We start from the raw sequence: 18,316 nt of genomic DNA, 5'->3' as shown, positions 1-18,316 counted from the left end.
TTGCTTTGGGTCATAAATTCAAATTCCGGACAAGCCCACGTTTCAACGTCTTTTTCCTACTTGAGGGGCTGCCAAAAGGGCCTTCCACGACCAAGGGAAGGAAGGAAACCGCATCGGAGACTGAGCATGGGGACCGCGAAGGACCTGGGGTCTCCACAGGTGTCCAGAGGGCGGTGCTCTAGACACGGGTCTCTTCTCCAAGTTGGAAGAACGGCAATGTTTACATAGATTTTATTACTATTCTCTGAGGCCAACAGATCCAGCCATTGAGAAGATGGCTTGTTACTCACAGTTTCCAAGAGGAGGGGGCACGCCTCCACGTGGGGGGAGGGGGGCACAGGGGAAGCACCAGAGTCAGTCAGGAGGCGAAAGGAATGAGAAGAAAATGTGGGCAAAAGAGGCTTTATTGTGGTTTCACGAAAGGTGAAACAGGTGAGGCAGGGAAAACAGGTTTAAATGGGTTAGTTTGAATAATTTCACCAGGCTCTGGGGCATAGGTGCTGTCCCTAGTTGTCTGTTTCCCAGCCTTGAGGTGATTCTGGCAGATGGGTTGTGGCCCAGAGTGTAAGAGTCTGATAAAACAGGTGGTTGTGGACTCTGGATTGGTTGGTTTGTATCTGAAATGCCTGCTGGCAGAGGAATTGTTTACTATCTCCTAGAATTGGCCAACCTTGGGAGGGGCATTCCCTCCAGAGTCAGCAAGGCTCCAGACATCAAAGAATAAGAATACAGAAAAGAAAAGACATGCGTGACACGGGCGGGGACTGAGGCTTTGGTTGAAATTTCAGGTCCCCCAATCTGGGAAGAGCTTCCTCATCCCAGGCCCAGGGGATTATGGCACAGAGCCTCTGCCAGGCAAGCTACCGAAGAGCCAGATTTTCCCAGAACATGCAGAGGGGGCAGGGGGCTGGTGGGCCTCTTCTCTGACCTAAATGCTTGGGTTTCTCCAGTTAAGCCCAGGGTCGTGCATGCTGGGTGCCCCTTTCATGCCTCCTGACTCTCAAGTCCCCGAGTGAGTGGGTTTCCTGCACAGAGCCCCGGGCCCCACTTGGATGTCCAGGGAGGCCTCTCCCACCCCTGAGGCCTGGTGGGGGTCAACCGGGGTAACCAGGCTCCCTGGCCAGCACTTTCTTCTCCTATAGCCAGAGCCTTTTAAGACTCCCCTTTCCTTGAAGGGAAAGCACTACTGCCTCCACCAGCAGGTTAGTTCCTCTGCAAAGTCCTCTTCTGTGTCAGTGGTGTCCCTCCCTCAGGCCTGCCTTAACCCCCTTTGGCACCCGGTGGCGTCTGCTCCCCCCTACCCATGCCCTCAGTCTAGGGCCTGCCTCCAGTTGGGCATTTGTCCAGTGAACAGGAAGTGCGAACTGCAGAGGAAGGTCCCTGTGGAGAAGTTCTTACCCTCACTTTGGCTTCAAATCCCCGAGGAGCCCAGTTTGCTTTTTCTGGTCATTTTACGGCAGAAACGGAATCCCTGGCAGAGCTGGTGTGGGGTCGGGGCCTGTGAGGATGGATCATGTGCAGGCCCAGGGGGTGGTGGACCCAGATCCCAGTTGGACTCAAGTGGCCAGATCGGGCCTGGACACTGAAGTCTGGTGTCTGGGTGTGCTCAGCGGACAGGGAGGGGCCGTGACCCAGGTCACAGCAGTGGCAACGGCAACGCGGGGTGGAGAGTGTCCCCTGAGGGCTCCCTGGGTTTCCTCAACTTCCTCCTTCATCCTTTTGCTCCCTACCTAAACCCCCTCGCCGGGGCCCCTTCCCAGCTGCTGTCTGCACTGGGACGCGAGTCTGGGGCTCTGGGAGGCAGTTCTCTGGGCTGGACGGGGTGTGAGACTCGGGACCCCGCGGCGGGTCTTCCCAGTGAGTGGCGTGGGGGTGGGGTGGCGGTCCCGGGGGCGTCCGGGGAGCCCGCCACGCCGGGGGCGGGGGGCCAAACCCGGCTCTCAGCTTCACTCCGCTGCCCAGCCCTTAGCCCGGTGACGGAAGAGGGACCTGGGGACGTTCTCCTGAGCTGATCGTCTCGGTTTTCCACGGGCGGAGAGGAGAGCAGAGGAGCGGGACCCTCCAAAACCCGCATCAGGACTTGCCGACTTGGGAGTCTCAGAGTGTGGCAGTGCTGAGCCTTCCCATCCCCCTCCTGTCCATGGAATCAAATCCTTCCCTGACATTCGTGGGGAAAAGGGAAACGATCCATGGATGGGGAAACGATCCATGGGTGAGAAAACCGAGACAGTCTAGACCAGCGAGGACAGAGCCATGCTGAACTCAAGAGGAGAACAAAACACCCTCACAAGGTGGCTCGTTGGTCTAGTGGTATGATTCTCGCTTAGGGTGCGAGAGGTCCCGGGTTCAAATCCCGGACGAGCCCAACTTTTAAAGAGTAGTTGGGGTTGTGTCCCGGGGAAACACCGCTGTGGCATTCAGCAGATGTGGACATGCCCACCCTGGTTTTCACCCTCGTCCTTCCTCACAGTGGTCTGGGCTCCTCTGCCCTGTAGGGTCACTCCTGTTTGAGAGACGATTGTGACTTGGAATCCGGTACACCCCTCACTCCCAAAGGAACATCCTAGTATGAGTTGAACTTTTTACACCACGCTGTCCTGCAGATGCAGAGATAATAGTAGCAGCTCGCTCCGTCGTCGACTAAATAAACCAAAGGAGAAACTGGTGGGTGGCTTTTCTCTGGTAACCAGGTTCAAATCTTTGATGGACCCATTTCTAAGTTTCCTTTGGTTAAAGAAGTTGAGGAATCAAGTGGGTTCGCGGACCCACTATAAGGAGGAGACACCAGGCCTGTGAGAGCTTGGGCGGGGTGACTCACTGCGAAGTGACAGGCTGCGGATGTGGCAGCGTCTGGACCCGGTTCGTCGGACTAGCCTTTGGTGCATTTTGTACCTAAGCCGAATGCCAGGAATTGCTTAGAGTTTCTGTCAAAAGAACGCCCAACGTGGGTCTCAAACCAAGGACACTGAGATTAAGTGTCTCACGCTTTACCGACGAAGCTAGCCGGGCACCCATGCTTGGTAGACTGCGGCCACGTTTGGAAAGTTGGCTGGCTGTAGATAACCCAAAAGGCCCCAGGGTCAGCGGGGACGTGGAGCACCCTCGGGCGACCTGCGTGTTGAGAATTCCTGGAATTCGCCGTATCCCCAGCCGGAGAGCCGCTGGGTTGAGGGAGGGGTAAGGCTCCACACTGACCGACGGACGGAAGGACAGACGGCGGCTCTGCCGCCCCCGGGAGCCCTGAGGCACGGATAGAACTCGGGGCGGGCCAGCCCGAGATGATCCCGCGCGGACACGTGGCCCGAAATGGGGAAATGATAAGGGACCCACCACCGTATATGCGCAAACAAGCCCGTGAACCCAAAATAATTGTTAGACTTAACTGGATTCCACTTGTTCGCATAACTCCATCCATACTTCCTTTGAATTATCTAAAAGAAATTTATTTTTATTTAAAAACTTATTTTGCCCCAACATTTCTTGGTCTGTCCTTTGGACGATCTTGAGTTGCTGGAACCAGCGACCTGGCGGTGGATTGCTGGAGGGGATTGGAGACCCTGTGGCGCCTGCTGCGACACCTACCCTGCTCACGCCCTCTGCTTTAGGATCCAATCTCCCGGGATTCAGGGTCAGAAATGAGACGTCACTAGAGGGAGCAAGCGGATCCTTGCATGCCAGGAGTGAGACCCGGGAAGGTCGGGGCTGGGGCAACCCCTGCCCCAGCCCCCTCCCGGCTTGGCTCTCCAGAGCAGAAAGGAACTTCAGATACATGATGGACTGGGAGTGGGATCTAGGGGTTGTCTGCTCCTTCCCTACCCCAAATTCTGGAGACAGGGAGCCTCGGAGAATCTGCTGAGGACTCAGTGAGATTTCAGACTCCACCAACTTCGATGTGTGGACCTGGCCTGCATCCTGAATCCAGCCAGCCAAATGCGGAGTGGAGGTTAGGAGGCAGCGGGAACCCGCATGCGCACTGAGCACGAGAGAACATTGCAGCATCACCGTTAATGTTGTTGGATGTGCACATGGCATTGCGAGTATTTTAGAACAAAGGACTTTATTTGTAGAGATATTTGGTGGGAAAAAAAGGCAAAAAGCTTTTACGGGTGAAGCAATGCTATATGTGCTTTAAAATACGTCAGAAAAAAAGTAGAGGGAGATAGATTTCAAAAACACACGGGAATGGGCCGTGTCCCGCGCGCGCCGCCGTCATGGGCGCGGGCGGCGGGAGCGCGGAGCGGCCGGTGGTCCCTGCCCCTAAGGCGCGGGGCTGCGGCCTCGGGGCCCGCCCGCCGCCTACTCCCCGACGGTGGGGACCTTGAGGCCGCGCCCCCAGGCTCCGGGAAGCGCTCAGTCAGGTTGGCCGCTGTCGTCTTACGGGCGGTTCCAGGTGAGACCGCGTCCGCCGCCTTCCCGTCGGGGGGTCCCGCCCTCTGGGCCTCATAGCCCCGCAGGCATGTCCCCACGTACCGTCACGGTGGGGTCAGACCTCAACCTAGGGGTTTGGGGCGGACACCAGCGTTCGGCCCGTAACAAGATGGGAGCCGCATTTCCCAGAAATTCCTCTGGAAGTTCGAGTTTGCCGAGGAGAAATCCGGAGGCAGCCAGAAGTGTGGCCTTCAGGGCTGCTCTCCAGGGAGGCTTCGTGAAGCACCTGCTTCCCTGCTGCAGACGAGAGACGGGCGAGGGCTCTCCAGGGCTGGGGACGGCAGTGGACTCCCTCGAGCTCCAGACCGTCCACCTCGGTGCTTGGGCTGAGGTCGTGGCAACAGTTTCCCTGACTTTCCTCCCCCACCTCATTCGGTGCAAGCCCCTGATTTCCCGTGACCCCAGACACCTATGGTCGCTTACGTTTTCCTGATGGACCGTTGCTTGATTTGGCTGTGGGTTCTGGAAGGGTGGTAGATTCTATTTTTCCCAATTATTGGCTTTCTTCCTTGATGTTGAACTTGGCCATGTGACTTCAAAGGCATCTGTAAAGTAACCAGAGCTGACTTTCAGGAAGAAACTGTAAAAGCTGTTGTGAGGGTCACCCCTCCCCTTCCTGCCCACCGTGTGAGAACAGCATGTGCACAATTAGGGCTGCTTTCTCACCCTGGACCCTGGAATGAACCCACAGCCACAGCCAAGCTACAGCCACTGCAGCTGATAGGTAGCACCAGCACGAAATAAACAGTTGTGATACTGAGAAAAACAACAACAACATGGGAATGGAGAAAGCTGTGGTGTTTGGGGGCAGGAGGTTATGTAATTCTGCTCGATTTTGTTATTGTTTTTTGAGAACTCTAACAATAAGGATTATTTTGAAAACTTTATTCTTTGATCAAAGAATGGAGAGGTGCGAGTACACCCTCTCCTAAAGTTTATTTTTTTAACAAATCCACTGGAAATTTTCAGCTACTATTTCTTCTAAAACTATTTAGCCCCATTTTTCTCCTCTCTTGGGTCTTCAGTGACTCCAATATTATATATTTTGTTAAAGCCCCACAGATCCTTGAGGCTCTGTTATTTGGTTTATTTTATTTTTTAAGTTTATTTTCTCTGTTCTTCAGACTGGGCAACTTCTATTGTTCTGTCTTCAAGTTTACTGATTCTTCTGTCTTGTTCATTCTGCTGTTGCCCATCAATTAAGCTTTTTATTTTGGTTATTGTATTTTTCAGTTCTAAGTTTTCCATTTGGCTATTCTTTATATCTTCCATTTATTTGAGACTTTCACTTTTTAAATTTGTTTCAAGTAGCTTGTAATTGCTACTTGAAGCATTTTTACCACAGCTGCGTCACCCACCTTTACCCTCCTTGACAGATGGTTCCAACATTTGAGTCGGTGTCTCTTGTCATTTCTCCTTCAAGTTGAAATTGTCCTGGTTCTTAGTTTGACCAGTGATTTTCAGTTGCATCTTGGACATTTTCGGTATTACGTTATGAGACTCTCATTTATGAGATCTCATTTAAATCTGGTTTGCAGACTTCTCTGACTAGATGCCCCTCTGGTAGGGAAAGAGGGGGCTGCCCTGTTGCTGTCTGGTGGGGGCAATTCACACAGGGTGGGACCTCCTTACTGCTGGGCTGGAGTAGGTGTTCGTGCTCTCCACTAGGCCTCGGCTGATACCCCCTGTCTGGGGGGAGGAGGGGTGCCTCTTACTGCTCCCCTTGTGGACAAAGAGAAGGTTGGGGCAACATGGATGTCCATCATTAGAGGCTGGATTAATGCAGCACGAGGGTGTTGTTACTAGGTTCTGGGCCACCGGCTGAGGTGGCTCTGAGGTTTCTGTTCAGATCCCAGGAAGGGAAAGGGGAAGTGAGAAGAAACTGCGGCCGAAGTTAAGGGGTCCCCTTCGTGAGGTGCACGCTCAGGGCAGTCCTACCCCGCCGCCCAACTCTCCCATTTCGCCCCGTTGGGGGGGGGGGTCTCTGGAGGCTCCCCGATCCTCCACTGGTCATTAACAACAGAAGCAGCGCAGCCCGGCGGCCAGAGCCTAGCTCACCCGCAACACAGTTGGGGGCTTTCCCGGGCTGGGGCCCGGGTGGAAGTTCCCCGATTCCCAGCCCAGCAGCGTCGGCTCGGCGCTCCCTCTGGCGGCCAGAGGGGAAAACCACCTGGGAGTGTTGAGCCTCAGAGGGATGGGCGGAGGGCGAGGTGTCCCAAGCTGAGGCTGTGGCCTCCGGCTGTGTGTGGAGATCTCTCTCCTTACCTCCCACTCCCTAAACTAATATGGAGCCCAAATTCAGGACTCAGATTCAGGGCTTCTGGCCCTTCCGATCAGGCTGGCGGGCTGAATGTGGGCGGTGGAGGTCGATGGGCCCTCAGAGCCATATTTTGTTCCCGCAGGAGTCCCTGGGCTGGGTACCCTGGGAGTTCTTGGGGTAAAAAGAAAAGGGAGCGGGCTCGTCCGGGATTTGAACCCGGGACCTCTCGCACCCTAAGCGAGAATCATACCCCTAGACCAACGAGCCACAGCAGACCTGAAAGCCTGACTGCCTATTCCAGCTTATCTTCACATCATTTCCCTGTGCAGCCTCAGGTCCCCGTTTTCCCCATTCCGAGCGGCCCCCGCATTGAGCTCGGATAAGTTCAGCTCTCGGCCCTCGAGAAGAGGATAGAGCATTGTCACCACCCCTGTGAACACCAGGTCTCGGAGGCTGACGCTCTGCGGATCCGGGACTCCCTTGTGCCTCTCCTAGTCCTGGGCTCGGCTGGCGTCTCCACGCCCAGAAGACTGACGCCTCCACAGCAGGGAAACTTGAGGGTCCTTTCTTCTCTCTACAGCCCAAGGCTCGGGACAGAGCTAGAGTCACGGTGCCTGGATTCCTCTGTCCCGACGAGCCCACGTGCGACGCAGCTGTCGCTCTCCTCCATTGGAAGCGAATTGGGATTCAGAGAAATGTGCGCCTTGTGAGGCTTAAGGACCAGGCGCACCGGTCTCCCCAGAGGACCAGTTAGTGTGGCCTCGGCCTTTCCCGGGGCCCTCCCATAGGAGCCTCCGTCCCTGAGCTGGTGGCCTTGTCCACAGCCCCCACCTTTCCCAGCCCCGGAGGCTCTGTCCTCTCCAGAGCTCTGCAGAGGGTCCCCAGTCCGCTCTTCCCTGTGCATCCCAGCGCCAGCACTAAAATGTTCAGAAGAGCTCATGCCTAGATTCCGATGGGCTTTCTCACACCTGAGATACTACCCTCGCGTGTCCCTCTTGCTCCTGCGACCTTGGTGACCCTCCTCTCCACCGAGCATTCTGGCTCCATTCTGCATTCATCCCACAAACCCCCTGCGCCGGATCCTTAGCCAGGCCCCGCGCTGAGAACTCTGCAGGGACAAGATTTGTGGGGACCTGGAGAGGCCGTGATCTCTGAGCACGGAGAGGCACACACCTGGAAGGGAGGGGTCACGGGCTGGGGCAGGGAGGCTAGTTCAAGTCCTGACACAGGGGCAGAGTGAGGAGGGGGAGATGGGGGAAGGGCAGAGTGGGTGGGGTTGACTGGAGTGCACGTTGGAAGAGGGGCTGCTGCAGGGTCAGAGGGTGGAAGGAGGGGAACCACACAGCCTTGTTGTGGGGGGAAGGCCCATGGCCTAATGGGGTCTAGCAGGTCTTTTAAGCCAGAGATTGTGAGCCCCAGCTTCACCCGGAGCAGGGACTGCGTGTTGGGTCTTGGAGAAGGTTTCTGTTGCCCTTGTTTGGGGCAAATGGAGCTCCAGCTTTGGACATCGGCATAACTTAGCTCCTCCTACAGACCCCCGAGGCTGGGATGAGGGTGTTCTGGTTACTTTGCTAAGGCTGGGCTGTCATCCTTGGTACTGTGGGGGGCTGGGAGGGGGTAAGAGGCTCCTCATTCAGTCTAGCTCTTCTGACTTTTCAGTAGCGGCAGCTTTTCTAGAGTCTGGGACTTTGTGGGGAAGTAGAGGGAGGTCAGGAACAGAATCCCACCCAGGATCGGTTTTCCTAGCTGAGCAGGAATGGTAAACGATGTGCCCCTGCCCCAGGGACCTTCTGCACAGATGAACCATTGTGGGTGGGACCCAGGACCAGGTTCGGATTTTTCCATTATATTCCCAAGACATTGGTGGTCTTGGGCAGGCTGTGGCTCTGTGGAGTCACAGAGGCGAGGACTCTACAACGAGGCAAACAGAACTGGCCAACGAGCCCTCCCCTCTGGGACTTCGTGGGCCTCTCTGTGGCCCTGCACATAGATCCGCAGAGGAGTGGGAGGGGGCTGATACTTTGGGTCACTTTAAGAGAATTGGAGCCATAAATAGGCAGGGGCTCGGTACTGAGTTAGGGTTTGGGTTTATGCAAGCAGAGGGAGTGTCAACCTAGGCTCCCCTGATCCTTGAGAGAGGCTGTTCCTTGCCCCTATCCTCAACCCCCAAGGACCACCCTGAATGACCCCAACCCAGGGCTGTGGCTAATGGCCCCATGCCAAAAATTCCACTTTAACACCAGGTGAAACATTCCCTGTCTGTTGACAGCTGGCTGAGAATGGGGGGCAGGGTGGGGGCGTGGTGCTGGGTTTGGATGTCCAGAGTCCCAGGCAAGGACTGTGTCCAGCCGCCAGAAGGCCGACTCCGGGGGTGGCTGCACCTTTGCCATTTTTTGCTGGACCTGCCTTTGGGACCCTGAGGAACAGGGCGTCAAAGGTTGCTCTTGTCTTCGCCTGGCTAGCTCAGTCAGTAGAGCATGAGACTCTTAATCTTAGGGTTGTGGGTTCGAGCCCCACGCTGGGCCCAGCTTTTGCCAAGCTGGGGTGAGGGAGTTCAGATTCTCTCCTGTAAAGCAATCATTCACGGAATCCTACCCAGACCAATCACAAGACCCTTGGACAAATTCCAGGACCTCGACCCACCATTGCCTGAGCTAGGGTTACAGACTATCGTGGAGCTCCAGAGAAGGCATGGGACCTTTGCTTGGTAAAGGAAGGATAGACAGGGTGAAGTGGGCGAAGACACCTGTATGGTCTTTTTTTTATTATTATTTATTTATTTATTATTGTTTGACCTCATGGAGGGGCCTGCTGGCTAGGAAGAGACTGCCAACCCCAGGGTCAGCTAATTCTAGAGAAAGCAAACAGTTTGCAAACCAACCAATTTCCAGTCCACACCCGGACCCAACTCCTTATCTAACTTTCACACACCAGGCCAATATTTCCCCTGCCCCAAATCACCCAGGGCCAGATATTAGACCCCTAAGGACAGCCCCTATACCCTAAAACCCACTGAATTATTCAAACGAGCCAGCCACTGTTTACCACACTCTGCCTTACTTTTCCCGCAGAAAGGATTTGCCCGAACCGCAGGAGGCTCCCAAGGGGGTCGTCGCCCACCCTGCGGCGCTTTGGGGATCAACAGGGAGAGCCAGAATCCTCTATCGGAGCTCTCTTCTCCCCACCGCAGGCTGGTAACCCCGGAGCCCGGCGCAAAAAGCGGAACCTTCCCCTCCTTCCCCCCTATTCCTCCTCCCCTAGAGATTCTAGGGCAGGGGCCCCACCGTAGGACCAGGGCCTACTTGATGCCGGTCCCCTGCCTCCTGCCTGCTCCCCAGCCACAATCCACAGCCCCACGGCTGTCAGCCTGAGGCTCGGGTTCCCCTGGAGAGTAAGGTGCTCTCCGGGTCACCCAAGCCTCTCGTCCCCGCCCCTCCCCCGCCCCCACATTTCTGCTCTTCACTCCCCTGGGGCAAGAATCAATCCCCTGTGGTCCAGAAATCAATCCCCTCTGCCCTGTCCGGGCTTAGCGGACCCCTCTTTCTGCCCCTGCCGGCCTGGGTTTCCTGGGCCTCCCCGCTGTGATTCCAGTGCTCCTCCCAGTCCACTTCGGGATAAACCCTAGTCGCCGGGCGATGGGAATAGTTGTGAAGGAAGCACTGAAAGATAGTTAGGGAGGCTCGTTGGTCTAGGGGTATGAGTTTCGCTTCGGGTGCGTAGAGGTCCCGGGTTCAAATCCCGGATGAGCTCAAGTTGTCTGTCCTGGTTTTTCACTGTTTTAAAGCTCGGGGATGAGAGACCGAGCCTAGAGACTCATCCGGCCATGCGTGTTGCGCTCCGCTCCAGGCCCACCCCTGCTGACCCGGGCCCCCGCGCCCCCGCGTCCCTCCTCTCCTCCCCAGCCCAGGGAACCTAACCGCAGAAGTCCAGGCAGCCCTTGAACTCCCCAGTCCCCAAAAGCAGCTACGTTGAGTTCTTCGATCAGGGCAGCTCTTCCCCGGCTGGACACTGGTTTCCTCCGGCTGGTCCGACTGAGATTGCTGCTTTAAAGTGTAAAAATACGCATTGGCTTTTGAAGGCTTTGTTCAAAAAAAGTAAGAAGTCTGAGTACGTGCTGAAATGATACTTTGGATATATTGGGTTAATTAAAATACATTACACTTAATTTTACCTTTTTACTTATATTTTTTAAATCTGTGGGAATTCCCTGCCGGTCCAGTGGTTAGGACTCCGCGCTCTCAATGACAGAGCCCTGGGTTCGATCCCTGATCTGAGAATTAAGATCCTGCAAGCTGCGTGGCAAGGCCAAAAAAATAAAATTTAATTTAATTTAAAGACTTAAAAAAAGATCTGCTGCTAGATGAGTTTAAATGACAGATGTGGCTCGTTTTTGTGGCCTTCAACAATGGACTGCGCTGGGCTAGAGACATGACTTTTGTTGTTGGGGACAGAGGTCCCAGGTCCAAATGCTGACCGAACCCGTAGTTGTAAAAACATTCCCTTCTGTTTTAGACCCTGCAGCGGGGGGAGGGGCGGTCGCATTCCTCCCAACCCAGGCTCTGGACTCAAGACGTTTAGCCCTGTAGGCCTTAATTTCACCATCTGTTAAAGGGGGACAGTTTTGGTTCAGAACAATTTATTTAAAAGACCGTCCTTTCCCCCACTGCTTTGTAGTGCAAACTTTCACAAATCAAGAATCTGAGTACGTGTGATTCTAATACTGCGCTGCTTTGTTCCATGATCTGTTTACCCTTGTGACCAAAATAATTTCGGTTCATAATAAATCCTGGTATTCAGGAGTATAAATCTCCAAAATTTGTTTTTCAAATTTGTTTTTGTTATTGTTGGTCATTTGCACTTTCATATAAGTGTTAGAATCAGCTTGTCAATTTATACAAAAATAGTGATTGGGATTTTGATTGGTCTAACATTGATTCTGTAGGTCAGCTGGGGGTGATTTGATATCATTATGAAAATGTCTTTCAACTCATGAACATGATGTATCTCTTCATTTATCAAGGTCTTCTTTAATTTATCATAATAGTGTTTTATATTTTTCTGAGATAGGTCTGGCACATCTTTCATTAGAATTTTTGCTAGGTATTTGATTTTGTGGATGCTATTGTAAATTATATCACTTTGAATATAATTTTCTGTTTTTCAGTTACATAAAAATACATTTTTGTATATTAATCTTAGATTCAGTTACATTATGAAACTCATTATTTTTTATTATTTTTAATCTGTAGGATTTTCTACCTATTCAGGCATGTCCTTTGTGAATCATGGCAGTATTGTTTAATTATTTCCAATCCTTACTTATACCTTTTAACTACTTTTCTTGCCTGATTGCACTAAGACCTCTAATAAGATGTTAAATTGAAATGTGATAGGAGGCATTCTTGTTTTGTTTCAGAATTCATGGAGAGAAGCTTTGAAAATTCTTCCATTAAATATGTTTGCCATCTTTTAGTTTAATAGTTATTATTTGTCAGTTATTATTGCTATGTAACACTCTCAGATGTAGTGGCATAAAGCAATATTTTATTATGCTCATTGATTCTGTGGGTCAGGAATTCAACAAGGAAGAGCAGGTATAACTTGTGTCTGTTAAATTTGGGGCCTGGCTGCAAAGACTTGCAGTCTAGAAACATCTGGAGGCTCCTTTAACAACACATCTGTCATATGAAATGAGATGAATCAAAGACTGAGCTCAGCTGGTGCTGTGGAATGGAGCACCTGCACATGACCTCTCCATGTGGCTTGGGCTTTCTCACAGCATGGAAGATTCAGGCTAATTGAATTTCTTACCTGGCAACTTGGAACCCCATGTATGTGCTCTACTGAACAAGATGGAAGTTGCATCCCCCTTCATGATTCAACCTTGGAGGTTCTACAGTGTCACTTCTGCCATACATTATTGTATGAAGAAGTCACAGCCCACTGAGGCTCAGGGAGAAGAGACACAGAAGCCACTTCTCAGTGGAAAGAGTGTCAAATAATTTTGTGGTCATTAAAAAAAGTTTTATTCAGACTCACAGATATAGAGAACAAACTAGTGGTTACCCGTGGGGAGAGGGCAGTGGGGAGGGGTATCACAAGTGCAAGGAGTTAGTAGGTAGAAACTATTATGTACAAAGTAAGCTACAAGGCTATCTTGTACATCACAGGGAATATAGCCAATTTTTATAGTAACTATGAATGGAGTATAACCCTTAAAATTTTTTTAAAATTTATTTTTGGGTCTTCGTTGCTGCACGTGGGCTTTCTCTAGTTGCAGCTAGTGGGGGGCTACTCTTTGTTGTGGTGCGCGGGCTTCTCATTGCGGTGGCTTCTCTTGTTGTGGAGCATGGGCTCTAGGTGTGCTGGCTCAGTAGTTGCGGCTTGCAGACTCTAGAGCACGGGCTCAGTAGTTGTGGCCCACGGGCTTAGTTGCTCTGCGGCATTAAAATTGTGAATCACTATATTGTACACCTGTAACTTATATAATATTGTACATCAATTATACTTCAATTTTTTAAAGTTTTGATATGTAATACATTGTATACATTTAAAGTGCACAATTTAATATGTTTTGACATTTGTGTACACCCAAACCATCAGCACAGTCAAGATAATGAACATATTCATCATCCTCCAAAGTTTTCTCATAGCTCCTTGCTCTGTCTCCTACCCCTCAACATCAGTTTGCTGAGAGTTTTTTAAAAATCAGGAATGGAGGTTGGAGTTATCAAATGCCTTTACTGCATGTATTGAGGTGATCACATGGTCGTTTCTTAGTCTATAAGGTGTACATTGATTTTTAAATGTAAACATTCTAGATAGTTTAAAAATACATATCAGAACTTTAAAGATATTGCACCTCTGTGAGATGCCCCTCACCCCCCAGCTAGCCTCAGTGGGTTCAGCCCCAGGTGGCCCCAGCTCCCTTCTTTCCTCACCTTCAAGGGTGTAAAGAAACACCCGTCCCCTAACCTCGGGGGTCCTAGAAGGTGCAGCTCTCAGACGTGGCTGACAACAGTTTTTGCCAGCAGAAGCCACCCCAGAATAGCAATGCCAAAATTGTGAGTGATTACCCCGGGTGGGACTCGAACCCACAATCCCTGGCTTAGGAGGCCAGTGCCTTCTCCATTAGGCCACCGGGGCACACTACCTGGTAGCTGGCTTCCCGTCGAGGACCCGCCCCCTTCCACGCTTCCGGCGCCCGATGTCTGTTCCAGCATTTTGCTGTGCTGGTTGCTTTGTTTAGGGCCCATCTTGGACACCCTCGTGCCCGGTCCCGTTGGGTCCTGGGGCCTCCCCAGCTCATCGGCCGGTCAAGTCCCCGCCGCGCCTGGTGCGGATGGAGGAGGGAGCCGGGCCGTTGGTGGAAGCCGCCCTGCGTGTGCATCTCCGGGACTGGACCCCGGACCCCAGAACACCGAGCCTAACTTCACCCTCCCCTTGGAGGTATCGGGACCGAAACTTCCCCCAGGTTCCCTCCCCCGGAGTGGAGAATCCAGCCTCTTCCCCAGATGGGGGAGTCAGGGTGACCGAGTACCGGGAGCATTCATCTGCGTTCTGGCTTTTTGGTTTAAGGGTATGGTGCTAGCCTTGGGGGCGACAGACCCCTCGCCCGAGTCTTGGGCATCCCGGAGTTTTCAGACCCTGTCTGTTTCAGGTGGGGCAAGCCGGGAAGGCTCCGAAGCCCCCTCCAGGAGGAGGAGCTCCACCAGGTCTCCCCTTTTTAGTGCCCAGCACAGGGGAGGCGGTCGCTTCGGATTTTTCCAGCTGGAGTAAGTGTCCCTCACCCTCCGCTCGTCTCGCCTGGAGGCGAGGGGGGACCGCGGGACCCTGTTGGGAAGGACACTGGGACCTGTGGACAAGGACCGAGGTGGGGATGCGGGGAGAGCTCGGAACCTCTGCACTCGTCCTCGGACCGGCGCGGCACCTTGTCCCACCACGACGCCCTTGAGGCTCGGACCCAGGACCTGGCCCCAGGATCATGCTCAGGAAGAGAGAGGAGGTCGCAGCTCCTCGGATTCCGGGCATCCAGACTGTGGACTCAGCGACCTCAGACCTCAAACCACCCGACCGGAGCACGCGACAAAGGGGACCCGGTTTGTCTGCGGCGGAGGCTCCAGTGAGTGGGCCGCTGTCCAGGGATCGGGGCCCCGACATTCCTCTGCGGCGCTGGAACTTGAGCCACGAGTGGGAGTCTGAGCTCCAGGATTCGGCGCCTGTACTCGCCTGCGGGACTTAAAGGATGGGAAGAAAAGGGGTAGGAGTAGCCAGTCACCTGGGGCCCACCTGCAGTTGTGCTGCCCGGCTAGTTCAGTCGGCAGAGCCTGAGACTTTTAATCTCAGGGTCGTGGATTCGAGCCCCACGTTGGGCAAGTCTCCTATTTTAGGGATCCCTGTCTCCTGCCCAGGCTTTCAACATCTTCGAAGGCTGTTTGGAGAGATCTTCCCTAGAAAACAAACACAAAATCCCAGTCTCCTCATTCTATGAGGAGGAAGAAGGAACCCCGTTTTGGGGTGTGATTTTCCCTCAGAGGAGACATTTGAGGTGGGGGAGGGGAAGGGGTGTGGCTTAAACATGGAAAGGCAGAGCCAGGCCTGGAGGGGTCCCCACCCTATGGGTGTGGTCTAGCATCTGCTCCTCTACTGACTGGGGTCTCCCTGCCTCACTCATACCCTTGAGTTGGCTTTGTGTGGGACGATAGGGCCCCCTACATCCTCACACTAAAGGAGACTCACATTCTACTCCTCTCTATGGGTGGGTGGTAGGGTTGTCTTCCCGCAGGGAATGCTCCAAGTGAGGGTGCTGGAGGGAAAAGCATCCAAACCTGGGGATCGGGAGGAAAAGAGGCCAGGTCGGACGGGGACACCCACCCAGGAGGCAGGGTCCTAACATCCCATTGCCCTTTGACTGAGGATCTGTGGTCACACTCCCGCTCCTAGCAGAGGAACAGGCTTGGATTTCAAACCACCCTCGGCCTCCTCCACTGCTGCCTCTGTCTCTGCAAGCAAAGGGCCTCAGAGCAGCCCTGACCAGAGCCCAAGGAACTCAACCAGTCTGCTCCTCCCGACCGCCCTGGGCCAGAGCCTGAAGACTGGTAGGGACCCACACCTGTATCCTGGTCTCTGGAGGCTCCCAAGGCATGGGAATTAGGTGGAAGGAGCTGAGGACCCTCTCTGGTCTACCTGCCTCCAGGGCACCAGGCTCTGCCTTCCTCTTAAAACACCCCCTTATCCCCCTAAGGCTGCTGCTACTGTGGATGCAGGGGAGGTTGCTGAACTGAGGCTCTTATCTCAGGGATGTGGTCTGTACCACACCTTGGACATGCCTTTTACGGCTCTGGACCTTTGGGTTTAACTGAGGCCTCCACCCAGATACTCTTGGGCTCCCAGCATGAGTAAATATTACTATCTCATTGTGGATCCCAGAACAACCTGGAATCCACAAAATAAAATAACCCATAGGACACCCCAAGGTGTGGCCTCCTGGCCTTTTCCAGACATATTCTGTTCAGACCAACAGGAGAGAGCTGGCCCCCCCTGGGGAGCCCTGTGCAACATCCTGGCCCCTGCACGGGTGGACAGAGGAGGCTGGGAGCCCAGGGGACAGAGAGGATAGTATAGGAATAAGGAATAGACATGTTTAAAATTAAACCTGACCCCAGCATCAGGGGCCAGATTCTCTCTTATTTTAGAGGCCAATTTCTACCCTCCCCTCTCAAATGCAGGCAGCCCCACACCCACTGCACCCACCTTCCCTGCCCCAGCCCTGAGATGCTTCTCTCCAGGGACTCCTCCCAGCATCCAGGAGACCCTGTTGCCATTCACAGTCCTACCGTCACTGTGGTTCTGTGGGCAAGTTGGTACTCAGTGTATCCCCAGCCTCAGCTCAGGGCCTGGCTCAGCCAATGGTTGTCAGAAGAATGGACAATACAGTCCCCACCTAACAGGGAGCAACACCACTTCCAAGGCAGGAAGAGAGGCAGGGGAAGTAACTGACATTGATGGATCTCTGGGGGTATATGTCTAGCTTTAGGAGTGAGAAGCCCTGGATTCAAATCCTGGACAAGTCCTTTCCTTGCACTCAGGACACTTTTGTGGTGTGGATGGAATGGTGGGCCCTGATTCTAGGTGCCTTACGTTATGAAGGAGAGCAAAGGGGTTGAGACAGGAGACAGTGAAGAGAGGGGGTCCTGCCCTCCCCCCTCGTTGTCCAGGTCTCACTTTGGGACACTGTGGGCTGACCCATGTCCCTGACCCATGCATCCTTACTTCTATGCACAGACTCCATCCCTGAACCTCAGTTTGAGGAGAATTCTGTGCTTCCTGGAGAGATCCTGAACTGGGAAATCTCCACGGCCAAGTGGCTTGCGGTCTGGGGTCTTGAGACTCCCCATAAGTGTGGAAGCTCAAGGACAAAAATCCTGGGCAGTTCTTTTAGGGTTGAGGGAGGGTTGCAGGACCAGGCTCCTCTATTCCTCATCTGGACTTCACAGATCTGGACCCACCAAGCCTGGGCTCTCGAGGGCCTCAGTTTACCCATCTGTAAAGTGGGGATAGTAGCAGCTCATGTCTCAAAGATTTGGTTGGGATCTTAAGTTACTTAATTTTTTGGTAAAGCATTTAGAACAGTGCCTCAAGACTCCTGCCTGAGTTTCTGGCCTGTCTGCCCACCCCAGGCCACCCCAGGCCACCCCAGCCACCTCCCTGAGCAGGGCAACTCTGGGCTGGTGGAAGCCCAGGTTTTCTCCCTGAGGCCCCTCCCAGTTCCTGGGGCCCCTCTTGCCTCCCCACCTCACACTCCTCCCCACCCCTTTGGGCAGGAACCTGAACAGTCTTGTCCTAGATTGGCAACCCCTAGCTCTGGATCCTAAGGGCTTGCTCCCACCAGGTGATCCGGCTGGACTCAGAGTCAGGGTTCAGCAAAATATTTCAAGGGCAGGAGGCATCCACGGGTCAGGACTGCTTTCCATCGCTCTGAGGAAGAGGCTGGGTTCCCACATCCCTGGCGCCACCTCAAGCTGGCGCACCCACCTCCCCTGGCCTCAGGATGGTGCGGGGACCCTGGCCTCAACAGGTGGGCCTCAGGCGGTGTCAAGGCCCAGAGAAAGACCGGATTCGACTCGGCGACCGGCACCATCCAGGATCTCAGACTAACTTTTGGGGTTGGGGTTGAGGGCAATGCGTGCAGTTGAAAACGTCCATGATCTGGAACAGACCCTGGCATCTTCCTGAGCCGAGACGCGACTTTAACCTAGATATTCAGCAACAGCATCTATGTGGCCCCCTTGTCATTTTCGGGCCTCGGGGCCGCGAGTCCCGGGATCAGCTCGGGCGCGGCAGCCCTGAGTTCTGTCCACGCCGCAGGGCTTCCGGCGGCTGCTGAGCCGCCGGCCGTTCGTCCGTCCGTTGGTCAGTGAGGCGCCTCATCCCCAACCCGGCACAGCTGCTCCCTGGCCTGAAGACGCCGAGGATTCCAGGCAGTCTAGACCCGCAGAATGCCCTGAGGGGACTCCATGTCCTCGCTGACCCCAGGACCTGCGCCATCCAGTCATTTGGGAATGGTCCACAGCCAGTCAAGTTTGAAAACTTGGGCACAGTAAGCCAACCACAGTTGCCCGGCTAGCT

The sequence above is a fragment of the Mesoplodon mirus genome (assembly GCF_964341445.2).
Source record: "Mesoplodon mirus genome assembly, chromosome: 15".
NCBI lineage: Eukaryota > Metazoa > Chordata > Mammalia > Artiodactyla > Ziphiidae > Mesoplodon > Mesoplodon mirus.
Note: the sequence above shows the minus strand (reverse complement) of the source record.